The 16,444-nt window shown below is 60.6% G+C and overlaps 1 protein-coding gene across 16 annotated transcripts in view; it reads right to left on the bottom strand.

The window, feature by feature from the left end:
• Positions 1-16,444, bottom strand: part of RBFOX3 (RNA binding fox-1 homolog 3) — a 148,018-nt gene that overhangs the window by 103,397 nt on the left and 28,177 nt on the right. For 11 of the 16 annotated variants that reach the window (XM_068913129.1, XM_068913138.1, XM_068913120.1 and 8 more), the window contains exon 3: positions 3,117-3,246. The exons of 4 other annotated variants lie outside the window; for them this stretch is intronic. The gene's annotated coding sequence lies outside the window, so the exon portion shown is untranslated. Of the gene's footprint in view, positions 1-3,116; positions 3,247-5,511; positions 5,640-16,444 lie in introns of all 16 variants that reach the window. One more of the 16 variants, XM_068913121.1, reaches the window with a different exon arrangement.

Genomic DNA, 16,444 nt, shown 5'->3' on the forward strand with positions numbered 1-16,444 from the left:
GGGAGCCGGGGCAGAGGACATTTGTTGCAATAAAAGGCTTCGGGGCAGGGGGAGGCTTTCGTGACGGGGGTCACTCAGTTAGCGCGACCGCGGCGCTCGCTGCCTCGGGCCCAGCGTTCGGGCTCTTCCCGCGCCCGCGGAGCGGCTGCGGCGGAGCAGCCTCCCGGCCCCGCGGCGCGGCCCGGCACGCTCTCGCCGCCGCCGGGCGCCAGCCCAGCGCCAGCCCGGCCCGCTCCGGCTGCTGGCAGCGCCCCGGCCTTGCTGGGGTCGCTCTACAGCAGGAAATAGGCGCAAATCTTGTTACACACTGGCTAAGCCTCCCTGGGCATGTTTTCTATAAATCTCCCGGAATTTATTATATGATAACTAGCCTGGAAAAGCTAAATTAAATCCACAGCCAAGAAACTGACTTTCAAGTGTGACCTAATTTACTTGCTCGGAGGGAAGGGAGGGAGAGGGGAGTCCCGGTGCCAGCCGCTCCCGGGCTGACCTCCCTCCGCAGCCGCGCGCTCGCCGTCCTCCTCCTCGCCGCAGTCTCGCCGGGGACTTTGGGGACGGAGCCGCGCAGCCTTTCATGTCTAAGCGGATCTCACACTCCCACTCGCTGGAACAAAAGCGCCTCGAGGGCTCCCCTTTCAGATGTTTCTCCATTGCTCATCTTCAAGCCTTCCTTTAAGGAGCGCTTCCCTCCCGGGGAGGGCTCCGTCGGATTTGCGGATGACAGGGAGCGTATTCGCAGGGGCTAAGTAACAGCGCGCTCGCTCCTTGATCCAGGCTTCTCCTCCCACCGTTAAACCAAGCTCCGTGCAAAGCCCTGGCACCCTTGTTTGAAGCTCAGGGCTTGCAACCCAAAGCCTTCTTGCAAGGCAACAGCAGGAAAGACAGCTCTCGATGAGGGAAGGTTAAAAGGCAGAGAGAAAAGCTGCAAGGAGAAAGCCTGGGTGGGGAAGAGGCTCGGTGGCCCGCACACACGCGAGCCCCACGTCTCTCCCGAGGAGCCCAGAGCAGGGTCCCGGGCGCCTCGGGCACTGGCTTCTCCCACCCGGCAGCAAAGGCCGTATCCGCACGCCACAAAACTTGCATTTCCTGGAGACAGGCAACTCCTGCCAACTGCCAGCAGAGCACAGCCACGGATGGGCTTTACCACCAGGCTGCTGAGCCAGACCAGCAGCACGTTCCCCCACCTCAGCTTGATGTTGTCCAGCTACAAGCAGAGATCGAGATAAGCCAGGCTTTGTTTCTGTGGGTTTGCTTGCCACATGTAAAAACAAACCAATTTTTGCAGTGAAGACATATCTGTGAGCACCCTTAGGCAACCCAAGCACACACAAAGCGCCTTCCCTGGGGCTGCAGCTCCCTGTGGGCAATGGCAGGAGATGCAGCAAGGACGCCCAGTGACAGTGAACGCGAGGGAAGTCGCTCATCACAGAATGGTTGAGGTTGGCAGGGACCTCTGGAGATCACCTAGTCCAGCGCCCCTGCTCAAGCAGTCACCTAGAGCACGTTGCTCAGGATCGCATCCAGACAGCTTTCGAATATCTCCACGGATGGAGACTCTACAGCCTCTGTGGGCAAAGCACAGGTTCTGCCGTAGCCATGAGAGCGGCAATACCTGTGCATCACCTTGGGTTGCTGGACCAGACAAACTTAATAGGAATAAAATTAGCCTTTTCAGTCTAGCTGGGAGCTGTTTCCAAATCCTCTGCCAAAGAGCGGCACAACCCCCAAACGAAAAGCTGCAAGCGTGCAAGAGCGCAGGAGAAGCACCCAACGCTCCCGCTCCGGACAGGGCGCGTCGACGGGGCCGCTCGGATGCCTGGCGCCGCTGCGGGGCAGCCCGGCACGGCCCCGCTTCGCACGGCGGGCTGCAGCACGCTCCGGGAGGAGCCGGCGCCCAACCCCGCTGCCCTGCGAGGGGCTTTGCAGGAGCCTTTGCCGGGCTGGGCGGCCCCGGGGGTGGGCTGGGGCCGGGGCCGGGGCGCCGGCGCGGGCTGCTGTTCTGGAACGACGTGCACCGGCAGAGCGCTACGTGGGAAGCTTGCATAATAGTGCCAGCCCACACGACGCCTGCTCCTACCCAGCATGATCAGACCCTCGCTTTCATGAGCAATAACATCCACCCAAAGTTTTCTAAAAGACAAAAAAAGCTTCAAGGTGATACATGGAGCTCAGCTTCCTTTGCTGCCTTCAAACTGATTAATGCAGCAGGGGAAATACATCTGCACTGCCTCTTCACAGAGGCAAGGCTTCTCTTTAATCCTTCTCTCAGGACGACCTCTGCCCCCAGCGGAGGGATGAAGATTCTCAAAATCTCCTTCCTTATTTTACGGTTTCAGAGCATGCCCTCGGGATGGGCGGCAGAGCAGAGGAGCGGATGCGCAGAGGGCAGCTCCCGCGGTGCTCCCGGCTCCCGCACGCTGCGACGGGCCGGCCGGAGGCACCGGCCAAACGCGGCTCCGCCGGCACCCGCTCCCGCCCCGGGGGTCTCCGCGCGCAGCGCGGCCCCGAGGGCCCGTCCCTGCCACCGCATCCGGGCTCTGGCGGTGGCAGCGCTGCCGCAGCCCTCCCCAGGGACTGCTCAGCTCCCGGGCGCTCGCAGCGCTGAGAAGCAACGGGAACGGCGCCTTAGCCGGAGCAGAAAGTCTCTGCTCTGTCTTCACCAGGTTTAAATTTAAACCTCTCATTAAAACGGTGCAAATGCCCCCTGCATACTGATGGCAGTGTAGGGCCGGCTTTCGCTCCCTCCAGCTCCAACCGGCTGGGAGCAGCTTCGGATGAAAGCGGCGGAAACCAAATCGGCACCTACAAGGGGGTTTCGCAGCAGGGACTGCGCTGTGCCGTGGGGTCCCCGCGGCGCGGCCGGGAGGACACCAGCCTGCAGGACACCACGGGGCCGGGCAGCCCCCGGCCGCCGGCCTGCGAGCGCCGCAGCGCTCCCGGGAGCCGCCCTGCCTTCCCCTGCGGGTCGGGCTCGCGGGCGCTCGACCTGCGGCTGCGGCGGGTGCAAAGGGCCCCAGGGAGCGACTCGCAGCCCGCTGCACCGGGTGCACCCCCCGGACAGCACCCTCCCAACCTGCACCTCCGCGCGCCCGCGCTGCGGAGCAGGAGGCACCTACCTGGGAGGCCGCGAGGAGGCAGCTGGCGCCGCAGGTCGCCCGCCGGCCGGCCGGGGAGGCTCACGCTCGTCGCTGACCCTTCGCGCCGGGGCGCCGGGCTGTCGGGGCCTGGCAGCAGCAGCTCCTCAGCCTGCAAGAGAGAGGCAGAGTCTCCGGTCTCGCTCCTGCCTGGGCATCGTCAGCGATGCCGGTGGCAAGCGGGGACGCTCGCCGCTTCCCGGCGGCAGGGCTCCCGGGGCGCCGCGTGCCGGTTGTCCCGCTCTTGCTGGTTTTCGCAGTGCAATTAGTTCACGGCTCGAAGGCAGCTCTGGCGGCTCTTGCTGCTGCCCGGCAAACGCGCGCGCAGCCCAGCGCGCCGGCCCCCCGCCGAGCAGACCCCCGCCGGGCTCCAGCGCCCCGAGCGCGGGGCTCAGGCAGGTCCTGCCGCGGGACGGGGACGAGCCCGAGCCCGGCCCGAGCAGAGCACGCGGGATGGCGATGAGGAAAGGCAAATGCTCCTTCCGAGGGGGAAAAACCCCTCCCCTTCCAGCCACCCGCTGCCCCTCCGCAGGCTCCCAGGAGGCAACCCGCAGCCCTGCATCACTTGCAGCAGGTCTGGCTTGTTTTTTCACGACCTGGGTTGAAGGGAAGATAATTTAACACTTGTCCCCTATTGTAATGGGACTTTTTCCCTCACTCCGCCCTGGGAAGACCATCAATCACGGAGCCGAACGGAAAACATCGCCGCGGCCCCCCCGCCCCGCGCCCCGTGAGTTATGGAGGCTGCACCGCGCCGCGGCCGGGCTGGGCGCTCCGGCTCCGCGCCGCGCGCCGAGATTTATCCCCGCGGCGGAATAGGGGGCAGAGGCCGGGAGATAAGTCACGGGAAAGCTGCAGGAGCGTCTCTCAAGGTCCTCCAAGGTTGGCTCATTAAAAAGTAAGGAGAAGAGGGGGAGAAAAAAAAAAAACCGCCCGCAGTGGCGTAGCTGGCAAATAACCTTCCCGCCGGCAAAGCAGCCAAAAAGGAACGGGAAGCGGGAAGGGCGCCTGGAGCACCGGATGGGAGCTGTGGGAACGCCAGCCCGGCTCCCGCCCGGCAGCGCCCGGGGCTCCCCAGCGCGCCTCGGCCGGGCTCAGCGCAGGCGCCGGCTCCAGCCGGAGCAGCAAGAGCCCGGGACAGCGGGGACGGGGCGAGCGAGCTTCACGGCAACGCCGGCCCCGGACGCCCCGTCGGGGAACACAGCACGGAAAACTCCCAAAAAGGAGAGGAAGCGTGGACGGCACAGCAACTCCCCAACCTACCCGGGCTCGCTGGAATTCCCCTTCCACCTAATTACAGCCGCTCGTTAGGCTCTGCTCCTGATTAGCGCGGGCAGCTCCAGCACAGCTCGGCACAACTTTACGCCTCAAAGCCCCCCGGCCCCCTCCATCAGAGTCACCTTTAAAGTCAATCTGTCACAGCCCCATTTTCTAATCCACCCCGCGCAGAAACCCATTTGCTGTTCTCGCTCCAATTAAGCTTCCTCTGCAGCTCCTCTTCTCTCCTCCTTTGATTATTTTTATGTTACCAGAAACTGAAACAGAGTTCAGGGTTAAACGGGGACTCAGACGTTCGGGTTTCTAAGAGGGTTTTTTTTTTTTTTTTTAAATCACACACACCTCTCCTCTCCTCTCCCAGCTGCTGCTAATCGCCACCCAAACCGCAGGCGGGCCGGGAGCCGGGGACGCGGCGCGGCCGGGCAGGAGCAGCGAGGCAGCAGCGGGAAGGAAACCCGGCAGCGCACGCGCTCGCGAAGCCCCGGCAAGAGGCAAGGGGGGATTCCCGCGGGACGGAGGCCCGGGACCTGGCCGAGCAGAAACGCAGAGCTTCCTGCTGCAGCATGGAGCCGGCGGCCAGGGCAGACACCCGAACGCTACCGAAACAAGCATCAGGCGCCTCGAACCCCTTGGAAAGTTGCAGCCGAAGAGCTGAGCCGCTCGCGGGGAAACAGCCCGAAGCAGGAGATGCTCCGAGAGAGGCATTCGGCCAGGAGGGCCGGCGCCACCGGGCCCTGGCGCTCAGAGCCCTCAGCTCCCTCCGGGGCTTCGGCCCATGCAACGAAATCCCTCCCGCGCAGGGCTCTGCAAAGCAGGTCCACGTCCCTGGGGCTGAACCAGCAGCACCAGTGGCGAGGATTTCATCAATTTTGAAAGCCAGGAGAAAACATTACGATCATCGCTTCCGATTTCCTGCATAATACAGAGCAAAGAAGTTCACCCAGGAATCTCGGCGTGAAACTACAACTCCTGCCCGAGCTACAGCATCGCACTCAAAACGCTTCCCACCTAGATGTAAGCAATGGAGCATCCTCTCCCTTCACATCCCAGCCCAGCGCTGGGCAGTACCAGAGGCAATAACTCCGCGTATTTCCAATACCTTATTTCTGATGTGAATTCGCTTAGCTGCAGCTTCCGTTCTTGCATTCTGTCGTCCATCCAAGACCAACCCCCCCACGCGCCGTTAACGCAGGACACGGCAAACAGAGGGGCAAACCAGCAGCATCCCTAAAACAAAGCAGAACGCTAATATTTTTTCAGCCTCTCCTGTTTTGGAAAGCGAACCCCCACGCGCGCAGGGAGACAGACGGGCTGGGACGTTGCACGCCAGCAGCCCATGGCTGATGGGACCCGGCAAGCGAACGTCTCCATCCCGCAGCAAGCCCTGTTTCTGCAAAATCTCTCCCCCCACACTCCCAGAAACCAGTCCAGTCCCAACAGGGGTGTGCAAACACAGCAGCCGGAAAGCATATTGCTGATCCCTGGGGTGCATCTCCCTCTACAAGCCACTGAGCTCTTACTACACAATAAAACATTGTGATTAGATCTACAAACCAAGCCCTGGAAGGCTAAGAGGTTTTATCAAAGCCAGCAGAACCCCAGGGAGGAGACGGAGAGATAAGGGGAGCTGCCGGCAGCGCGTGCGATCCCCGAGCCGAGGCGCAGGCGCCGCGGGGCCGGGCGCAGCGGGCGCCCCGCTCTTCCCCTCGCCCTCCTTCGGGAGCCCGAGCCTGGGCGTCCTGCCGCCGGGAAACGCTGCGCCGCCGCCGCAGCCCCGACCTGTCCGTCCGTCCGTCCGATCCGTCTGCTGCTCTGAGCTACCTTCGCGTGCGCTCGCACCCCCGGCGCGAGGGCTAAGGGATAAGGGCTCGAGAGAGGTGGCGGCAGAGCAGCAAGATTTGCAAACTGGATTTCACTACGGCGCTACTGAACGAAATCTCCTTTCGGGCCGGGGAGGCAACGGGGGACAGCTGTGAAGGCAAACACGAGCAGTGTTTTCCCTTTGTGCCCGAGGAGAGCGGGGGCTCTTCCAGCAGAAAGCGCGCTGAAGCAGCGCCGCGAGCCTGCGCAGCCCGAGATGCAGCCGCCCGCTCCAGCCGCGATCAGAAGCCATTTCCCACTCATCGGCGCCGAGCCCGACATCTGTGCAGCAGAACGCGGCGTTTGGGAACGGGATTCGGACGCTGAACAGGAGACGGTTCTCCCCGAGCCTCTCTTACGTCACACCTGGGGGTGTCCAGGAGCGCAGAGGCGACACGGAGCACGGCTAAAGGGTTTGAACTCTCGCACCGAGGGAGCAGCCGCTCGTCCAGCTGCGAACGCGCAGAATTAAAGCCATCTAGCACGAGCGGCTCGCTTAGCGCCCGCGCTCCACCCCGGCCCTGAAGCCGGGCGGAAGAGCGCGGCGCCGCAGCCCGTCCTCGCCGGCCCCGGGACCCGCTCTGCCGGCGGCAGGTACCGGGGCGGCCAAGGCGTAGGCAGAGCGCGGACCGCTCAACCCATCTTGAGCGGAAGGACGGAGAGAACCGTCTCGGAGAGCGCCGCAGGGCACGCCGGCCTGGGCACGCGGGGCAGACGGGCGTCCCTCGGCCGCCCCTTCCTCCCGCCCTAGACGGGACCCGGGAACGGAGGAGGAGGAGGCCGCGCGGCGCAATCCGTGCTGCGTTGCACAGCTGTACAGGCCTTGCGCAATTAGCTTTTTCTCAGTTTTGCAGCTAAGAGCTCCAACTTTCGTTTATTATTTGTTCCCTAACGTTGAGCGCTGTGACCGAAGCATATGGGATGTTTGTCCACCTCCAGAGGTAACAAAAACGGGGCGCAGACAGAGCTTTTGGGTGTCTGCTCCCCACCTGGGAAGAGTCTGGGAAGCCCAAAGGCTGGGACACGTTTCCCAGCCAGCCCAAGACTGGTTTGGAGGCATCTGCCCAGCAGCCATCGATCGCTGCGACGTGGCGGTCGCAGGCGGCACCACTGGGTGCCAGCGGCTGCAGCCAGCTGCCCGGCCGCACCGCGGGACGGGGCTCCACGCGCCGGTCCCCGCTGCAGCTCACCGCGGCAAAGCAAAGCAACGATGCTCCGCGGGAGAGGAAAAGCAGCGATACCGCCAAGGCGCCGCGGACATGCTGGCGGGCACCGGCACGCAAGGACCACGCGCGGGCGGCGCAGCCAGCGCGCACCCAGGAACGGGCCGTTGCGGGGAGAGAGCCAGCGCGGGCAGCACCTGCTGCGGGGGGAGATTACGGATGCCAACGCGACTCTTGCAGTCTGCTTTTCTGCACAAATGCATTAAGTATTCTGCACAGCACTTTTGCTGTAAATCACTTCCTATTCAGGCTCACTGCTGAGGGTCTCTGAAGGTCGATTTTCCATGGTTATGACAACAAAAACTAAAATTGGGTCAAACCTGAAAGGTATTATCTTCCTCCAAGCTGCTAAATGCACAATAGTAATGAGGTTGGTTAAGCAATTCACCCACAGACTGCATTATTTGCTCTGAAGATGTATTAACCAGTTAAATGAGCGTGATAAGGCAGCTCTGCTTATTCCTCTCACCAGCCGCAGCGAAGATCTGAGGTTCTGGGTCTCGGTATCCCGGCTCACGGCCGAGACCGCAGACAGGCTGACAGAGGCGAGCGGTGCGCCGCGCCGGGCCCGGCTCCCTCCAGCCTGACCCGCACGAACCCAGAGGGAACCGTAAAGGCATCCGGCAGCTGAAAGCTATTTGAAAAAACAATTATACTTCCTCCTTCCCCCTTCTTCTTCTTCTTCTTAAACGCTCCCCGCCACGCCGGCCTCCGCGTGACACCGTACAAACGCGCTGGCCCCCCAGGCAGCGGCAGAGCCGCAGCCGCCAGGGCAGCGGGGAGCATCCGCGCCAGCCCCATCCCCGGCGCACCGCGCGCGCGCCGGCGCGGCACAGCCGCAGCCCGAGAGCCCAGACCGGCGGCATCGCAGCCAACCTGCCTGTTTCAGGGTGCTGCTCATCGCTCGTGTCGGAGGAGTCTCCCGGCCGGTATCCGATGGATCCTGGAAGCAGCCTGTGCCCGTGCCAGAGCTATTTATAGACAGCGGAGCGGCCTCTCCCGGCTGGCGGATAAGGGGCGGCTTGAACAGGAGCTCTTGGGAAAGGGCTGTCCAAGGGGGCCCCGTCCCTGGGAACCACCACCACGGGACAGCCGTGGCAATTCTGGATGCAAACAACGTTTGTTTTTGCAGGATTTCTGCTGTTTTCCCCAAAACAAACATCCATTAATGTAAATATAACTGATGTAAACAAGCATGACCCTAAAATCCATGTGCAGCTGTATGTAATGGGGGAGAAGGAGGGAGGGAGAAGAAACACTTTAATCAATCGCTAAAAAGAATGAGATGGAAAAACTCTAACTGTAATAAAAAGCATCTGTTCCTGCTACAGAAGGAGCTGCCCAGGCCGGAGGACACCTCCGCTCCCCTCCCCGGCCTGGCCCTGGACGCCCCAGCCGTGCCCAGGCACGAGGCTGTCGGAAAGTCGTGCCACATCCGCACCGCCTGCACGGACCTAGCACCTGGCGGAAGGCTTTGAGCCCTGCTCCAGCGCGGATCCCACGTGCAAGGAGGCTGCAGGCCAGAAGCGCGAAGCTGGGAGCAACTCAGCGTTTCTGCCTGCCTTGCCGTTGGTTCCCGACTCCTCTCTCTGCTCTAGCTGGAGGCGGATCAAATTATGCCTTGATTTGTGTATCGATCTTCAGACAGACAAGAGAGGCAGCTCAGCTTTCCTGGAAGCTGGTTGCCCGCAGCCCATTACCCCATCGTCCTGCTGGGGCAATTACCTGGTGCAATTTCAAGGAGTTTGCATAGAAAGGGGCCCAACAGTGCACAGGCTTTCAAGGACCGTGGAAGCCAAATCCACCCACTCTCCGCCAGACAGGCACTTGAGCTAATTTTCACAGTACTCTCCCTGAACAGCTGCTGACGGGCAAGGGGCCGGGGTAAACGTCAGGGCTAGAAGGACAGAGAAGAGAAAAGAGGCAGAAAAACAAAGCCTCAGAAAAGGGAGCAGTCAGCCTGCTTGAGACAGAAATTCCTCCTATCAACCTTCCCTAGCAAGATGCTCCAGCCACTTTTCTTAACCTGGCAGAAGGAGGGAGCATCCAACGGCTGACACCAGGACATGATGGGTGCTGCAGGGATCAGAGCAGTGCCCATGAGCTGCCCGATAAGTGCACCAGGCTCCTTCCCCAAATCAGCAGCAAGGGTTTCCAGGGGAGCCAAGGAAGCGCATCCGCCTAACCTCCGCACACAACCCGTAACAGTGAGCTCAGCCTGCCACATCAGATGATCGAGAGACCACTGGAGATGGCAGCAGGCTCCAATCACCCATGAGAGGGACCCAGAGAACAGCCGGGGAACTCACAGAGAAAGCAGGGAGAAAGCCTTTATTTTTCTCTTCTGGTGATCCAGCTGGCAGTTTGCCAGGAGGAAGTAGCTGCATGGAGGAATGCCAGCACTTTCTAACATAGAAGGATGTAGGTATCCTTTCAAAGTGGGATGCTTGTCAACAGAAGCTCTGGAAACAATGCGGCGACCTCCAAGAATGACCTCTCAGGTGACAGTTTGAGAAACACTTCCGAAAGGTGGCCAAAAGATACCTTAAGAACGAAGGGGAAAGAGACCACAGACCAGATCTGAGGAACTCTAAGAAAGGAGGAAAAGGTCTGTTTCCATGAAGGTGGATTGGGTCAATCAGAGAGGCATCAACAGATCTGCACAGCCTAAATAGACTGTCATAGTCCATACAATGATTTCTTCCAGCCAGGCCTCCCTCAAACATTCAATGCACCAGATAGTTTGCCGGGAGAGGAGATCTGAAGTCAACATGCAAAGACAGTTGGATAAACATGGAAAGATAATTTTGGTGCTCTCGCCCATTTAAGATTTGCAACTCAAGTCAGCACATGGGATGTCCTCTTTGGAGAAGAGCAGAGAGGGCAAGACCAACTGGGAACACAGCCTGAAGAGAAAAAGCTAGGATCAGGGGTTGCCAAGGAGGCTCTAGGGACGCAAGGTGAGGCTGAGGCGTGTGCTGCCCAAGACCACGCAAGACCACCCAGTCTACCGTGTTGGTGCCAGGGCCTTCTGGTAGAGGAGCAGAAGGTACCACAGGGCCTCTGCACCACTGTGCAGAGGATTTAGAAAGTAAAAATGTCAAGAAAAGGTAAAGGAGACCTGTCTTTGCCTCTTCTGGGTGTTGCACGGACATGACTCCTAGGGGAACTGCTCCCCTAGGACGAGCGCAGTGGGCAGCATCGGCTGGCTTTGCTGTCCAGACACGCCAACTACCCCAGCCAGGGCAAGGAGGGAGAGGAGGAAGTAACCACATCTGAAGCTGACAAGAAACCACAGCAAGTCACCCAGAGGATCTGACCGAGTCCACTGCAAACCTATCACCGTGCCCTTCCTTGCCATCTCCGCAGACAGATCCTCACGCCCTTGGTCTCCGCACCAAGGGATTCAAAGACCGCATTGCACCACTCTGTCCTTGCAAGAAGATACGGGAGGACCTAAACTCTCCCAGCGTTGCCTTCTGCAGTGGGAAGGCAGCAGAGTGAGGAGAGGCAGGTTAGTATTCAGGATGGCATTGCTCTCCCGTTTAAATACGCTGAGCCCATACATTCTGCTAAGAGGTCTCCGTGTTCATTCCAGATTCAGGTGGCCTGCCTGCCCACGGAGAAACGTCCACTGCCCGGCGCGGCAAACACACACCTGTCTCTCAAGGTGACACCTTGGATATTCAGGGATGTATTCATTAGATCCTTCCTGCTCCTCCTCTTATTATTAGATCTTAAACTCTTTCTCTCACCATCTGCCACTCACCAGTCATATTTTAGAGAAGGAAGTGACAGCTTCCCTTTGATCAGCCCTTAGAAACCCCGTTGGTGTCAGGCACCAGGAAACGAGGGGAATTCATAATTCTGGCTCGAGGTGGACTCTTGACCCCCGGCCGCCCCACGGGACTGTCACTGAGCTCAGATCCGGCAAGGATGAGGCTCTGACTGCCAACTATGTTTGTGCTCTGTCCCTCGCCTGCGTGGTGGCCCAGGATAGGTTTAAGTCATGCTTGCTCTGGACTAGCAAGTTCCTTCTGAATCGCCTTTGATCCCACATCCTGGAGAACTAACCCAGGTGGGCCTCCGCAACGCACCTCCTCGCAGAGCAACGCCATCAGACATCATCGCAGCAGAGGAAGGAAGGAGCTTACCCCTGCTCCGAAGCCCCAGCAGCCTCCCCGGTTCACCCGCCAGCTGCGGGCTCCCCTGCCCGCTGCGCGTCCCCAACGCCACCCAAGTCGGCGGCATCGGCAAAATGCAGGCCAATGCCCAAAACGCAGGCGCGTGGCCAGGTCCGGATCCCAGCTCTGCCCTGCCCATCGGGCCTCCAGGAAAGCCAGCTTGTCCAGGCCACCGTGCGCTCGCAAACATCTGTCTCTTACCTGCGCGAGGAGTTCATGCTTCGAGGTTCTTGACACGGCGAGCGCTCCAGGACAGGCAGGCAGCGTTGTTATACTCCCTAGGGATTTACTCGGGCGCTGCTCCCCATCGCTACGCACGCAGCTCCGCACCTCGCGAGCCCTCCTTACGGCGGAGCTGGCAGCGATCCCCCTGCGCCGCGCCGGGGCTGCAGCAGCCCATCCCCTCCCGCGCCAGTCCTCCCCTTTGCCCTTTCCAACGCCTTCGGCGATGGGAGGGAGTTAGAAATGCCACAAGAAGCATTTCTCATTTCGAGAAGTCAGATCATCTGAAGACTGGCAAAAATCCAGAGCTGGGAGAGACAAGCCCCAGATTTACGACCAGCGTGGACGAAGAGAAGGAAGAGCTTTAGCGAACCCATTTAAAAACTCACGGGGAAGCCGACAACGAAAGATTTGAGTGACCGGGCGACATCACCTCTCTGGGTCAAAACTAAAAGGCGAAACAAGAAACAAGCCAAACAACCCCAAACGCAGGCTGCGCAGGAGCCCAGGGCAAAGGGGACATGCCAGGACTCCGGCCGCCGCTCGGAGAGCAGGGACACGGCAGCGCCCGCCCGGGACAGCAGGCGTGAGCCGCCGGAGCACCCTGCGCTGCCTGCGGCACGGATCCAGCCTCCCTCCTCCTCCTCCTCCAGGGCTCTCTCGCTCCCCCTCTTTGTCATTCCTCTCAGCTCACGCCTCTGCTCTGTTCTCCTTCAGCTGCTCACTGCAATAATCCCGGGCACTAACGCCCTGGCAGATTGCTCTGTACCGTTCCCCCGCCGGTGCTGACCAGGGTTTTAATGACTCCCCTGCTCGTGGCAGAGGAATGAGCCTCACGGCGGTGTGCAGAGAGCAAGCCTCCCCCCTCCTTCCTCCCCTGCAGGACGCTTGCACCTAAGGAGGCCTGGGCACACTGCAGGGACGCTGGAGCAACGTCCACCACCTCCACGCGGCAGGCAGGGGCTCAGCCTGCCATCAGCTCTCTCCTTGTTCCAGGGCGCTCAGCCTCTCCCAGGGCCTCGTATGATCCTCACCAAAGCCCCGTCACTGCAAGGTTTCCTGGCCTCCCGAGACACGTGAACCACGCAGGCAAGGGCACAAGCCAACAGTGACAGAGGGGAGCACGGTGCTGATCCCTCTGGGACAAGGCAAGGGACGACTGCGGGTCGGCGAGGGTTAGGTGAGCTGCTGCTCAAAGCACCGCAACGTCGGCTCTCTGCAGAGTTAGGGAGCTGGCCGAGGGGACCGGGACTCTGCATCCAAGGATGAAAGTAGCACCCGGTGCTTCAGGTGACCGCTCTCAAGCTTTCTGCATTTGCCAGCCCCCAACACGGGTGCAAACACCCAGCTGAGGACTAAAGGACCGGCAAGAGCCATACAAGATCTCCTTGCTTGGAGAGCATGAAGCTGCTCCCCAGCAACAAGGCTGGGCAAGGCAGGGAGCAGTCGATACGCTGGAGAGCAGGGCTGCCACTGGGGGGACCTTGGCAAGCTGGAGGGACAGGCCAGCAGGAACCTCACAAAGTCCAACAAAGAAAATCACAGAGTCCTGCTCCCAGGAAAGAGCAACGCATGCAGCAGGCCAGGCGGGTGGAGCTGCTCGGGGAGCAGCTCTGCACGAGGACCCTGGGTCTGGTTGGACACGTTGGAGACGAGCCAGCTTCGTGCCCTTACAGCCACTCATGGGGCTGTGTTGCTTGGAGGGCAGCCAGGAGCAGAGGAGAGTGATCATTCCCCTGTACTCAGACTTGCGAGGCCACGTCTGGATCCTATGTGCAGCTCTGGGACTGCCAGTACAAGAGAGACCGATGCACTGGAGCGAGGCCAGCAGAAGGCCACAACGATGGTCAGAGTCTGAAGCACGTGGCTGAGACGCTGAGCAAGCTGGGCCGTCCAGCCTGCAGAAGAGGAGGCTCAGAGGCACCTACTTACTGTCTCCAGCAACCTAACAGGGGTAATAGAGAGGCAGGGGAGGCAGCAGGGAGGAAAGCAGAGCTCCATTTGCATTATCTTATTTCCACACCAAATCTTGCCGCCCACATCAGCAAACAGATTTTAGAGGCAAGTAGCAATCCCAGAGCAGAAACCACAGCAGCCGCCCAGCCAGGAATCAAAAAGCAAAGCCAACGCTAACTCCTAGCAAGCGCATCCAGCTAGCTAGCTCCGTGCTTCCCTCGTGGGTCGGTGTCACGCCAACACCGGCTGCCGGGAGAAGCAAAGCCGCCCGGGGTGGAAGGGTTAATCCCCGCAGCCCTGCGGCCTGGCCTAGCCCATCGCCCCGCAGGAGCTGCCTCGCTGCCAGGCTGCAGGTCCCTGCATCCCATGCATTAATTAACATTCCACGTGTAAAGTTGGGATTGTAATTACTGCAACTGATTAACAGGCCGAAGGTAGCCTGTCTCCGAGGGAGCAGATTAACAGAGGCTCTCTCAAGCTCCCGCTCTCACCTCGCCACTGTCAATGCATTTTAAACAGGGGCCCGATGCCCCCACAGTCAGTGATTAATGGGCGAGCTCGGCAAGACGGACGTGCCGGTGGTTCCTGCCCCTCTGCTTGCTCTTCCCATGCTCATCCCGGGCAGGACGGGTGAAACGACAGACCGTGGGGTCAGGGAGCCGAGCGGCTGCAAGGGGGCCGGTCGGGGCTGCGGAGCCCCTGCAGAGCAGCGCTGCCCCGCATCCTCTGCTCCCGGCACGGCATCCTGCCCCGGCCAGGGGCACTACGGGGACGCCGCCGGCGCGGCATCGCCTTGCAGCGGGCCGGGGAGGGCTGGCGGACAGCGGCTCCCCAGCCCCTGGGAAGCGGCAGCAGCTGCAGCAGGCTGATAACGCCGCCCGGCTAAGCAGATGCCGAGCAGCTGGGAGAGACCTGGACAACGCTGGAGGGGGAGAGCGCTTTGGCAAGCTCGAGCACCGGTCTGAAGGGACAACGGGCTGAAGGACGAGCCTGACGGGAGGCTGCTCGTTCCCCCGTCCCTCCAAGGCAAGGGAAAGTAGGGCACAATTCCCAGGAAGCCACAAGCTCCAGGTGCGTATTCTGCACGGAGAGGAGAGCATCAACTCGAACCGGCAAACCTGAGACAGGAGACCCTCCAGGAGCAGCACTCAGGCAGGCTGCAAGCAAGGACGGATCCCTGCCCGTTTCGGTGCCCGCTAGTACGCGGGGCAGGTTCCTTACGGTCTGGCTCTAGCACAGATGCCTGGACGCAGCAGGACATGCAAGGCTCAGTTAAGCCAAGATGCTCCTCGCTTAGTGCTGCAGCATCGACAGGAGCCCCTGCAACAGCCAACTGGACATGGGCAGCCCCTGCCCCACAGAGCTCGCGCCCCTCCCATGAAACATCCCCCTCAAAATGAACTATTAAATGCATACATATACATATAAATATATATATATAAAAGCAGCCTGAGCCAGCCCCCCTCCCCTTGGCTAGCTGTTCCCCCAGGACGCAGGTCAGCCGGCTCGGGGTCTGCAGGCCCAGCGGGAGCGTGCCCCTTGGCTCCCCGTCCCTGTGGGCCCGCTCACACCACGGAGAGGCAAGAAGAGCCCGGCCGGCCCCCGGCAGCCCCCACTCCGGCTGGCAGCCCCGCGCCGGGAGAGCCCGGCTTCGCGCCTCCCTCCCGCTTCCTCCTCCAGCTCCAGCTCTCGCCGCTTCCACCCCTGGAGCTGGATTCCTCCCCCAGGGACCTCACAGCCTTTTCCATAGCAACTCGCTGGTGGCGCTGGGTCTCTGCCACGCGGGTTACGGGACCGGCTTGCAGCCAGGGCCGAGCGGCGACGTGGGCCTGGCGAAGGAACGGCAGCCGACGGGCAGAGACGGGCCAGGGCTCGGCGCGACTGCCCCTGGCCCGACTCCAGCAGGACCAGGCAGCCTCCTCGGGCTGCACCTTCGCGCTTCTCGGAGGCAAAAACGCACAAGAACTTCCCGCTTCCAAAGCTCTCCTTCCCCGGCACGCGCCTTCCCGGATTGTCCCGAGCCTCAGATCGCCCCGGGCTGCTCGCCCACGGCGCGCCTTCACCGTATATCGATCTCTGAAGGGCAAAGGGGAGCCGCCAGCAGGCGAGAGCCCAACAAGGCTCCCATAATTACGAGGAGATAAGGCTATCAGCTGTAATTAAACACTATCCACAGGCAGACTGCTTGGCTGCAGAGACTTTCTTCCCTTCTTTTCCCCAAGACTGCAAAATAAATTATCCTGCAAAGTTAGCAGAGGCTGAGCTATGGAAACAATTAAACAAAAATTAAATCTAATTCATTTATACTCTGAGCACAAAGTGGATAATGTGGGGGTTTTCTTCTCTCTCCTCTCTTTGCCTTAGTGTTACAGAAGACTATTATGGGAAATTAATCACGGGGAAAAGCAATGAACGTGATCTATCGCTCTTTAGAAGTGCACTGTAGTGATTATATAAAAATCTATTAGAGAGGCCAGGAAATTTAAGAGTGACACCATTTAAAAGGCAGAAGGAGACAGAGCTAGTGGCAAAGGGGATCGATTTCTTAACAAACGGATCCCGGGAAGAGGGAGCAGGAGGAGGTCAG

This window comes from Struthio camelus, chromosome 19 (assembly GCF_040807025.1).
Source record: "Struthio camelus isolate bStrCam1 chromosome 19, bStrCam1.hap1, whole genome shotgun sequence".
NCBI lineage: Eukaryota > Metazoa > Chordata > Aves > Struthioniformes > Struthionidae > Struthio > Struthio camelus.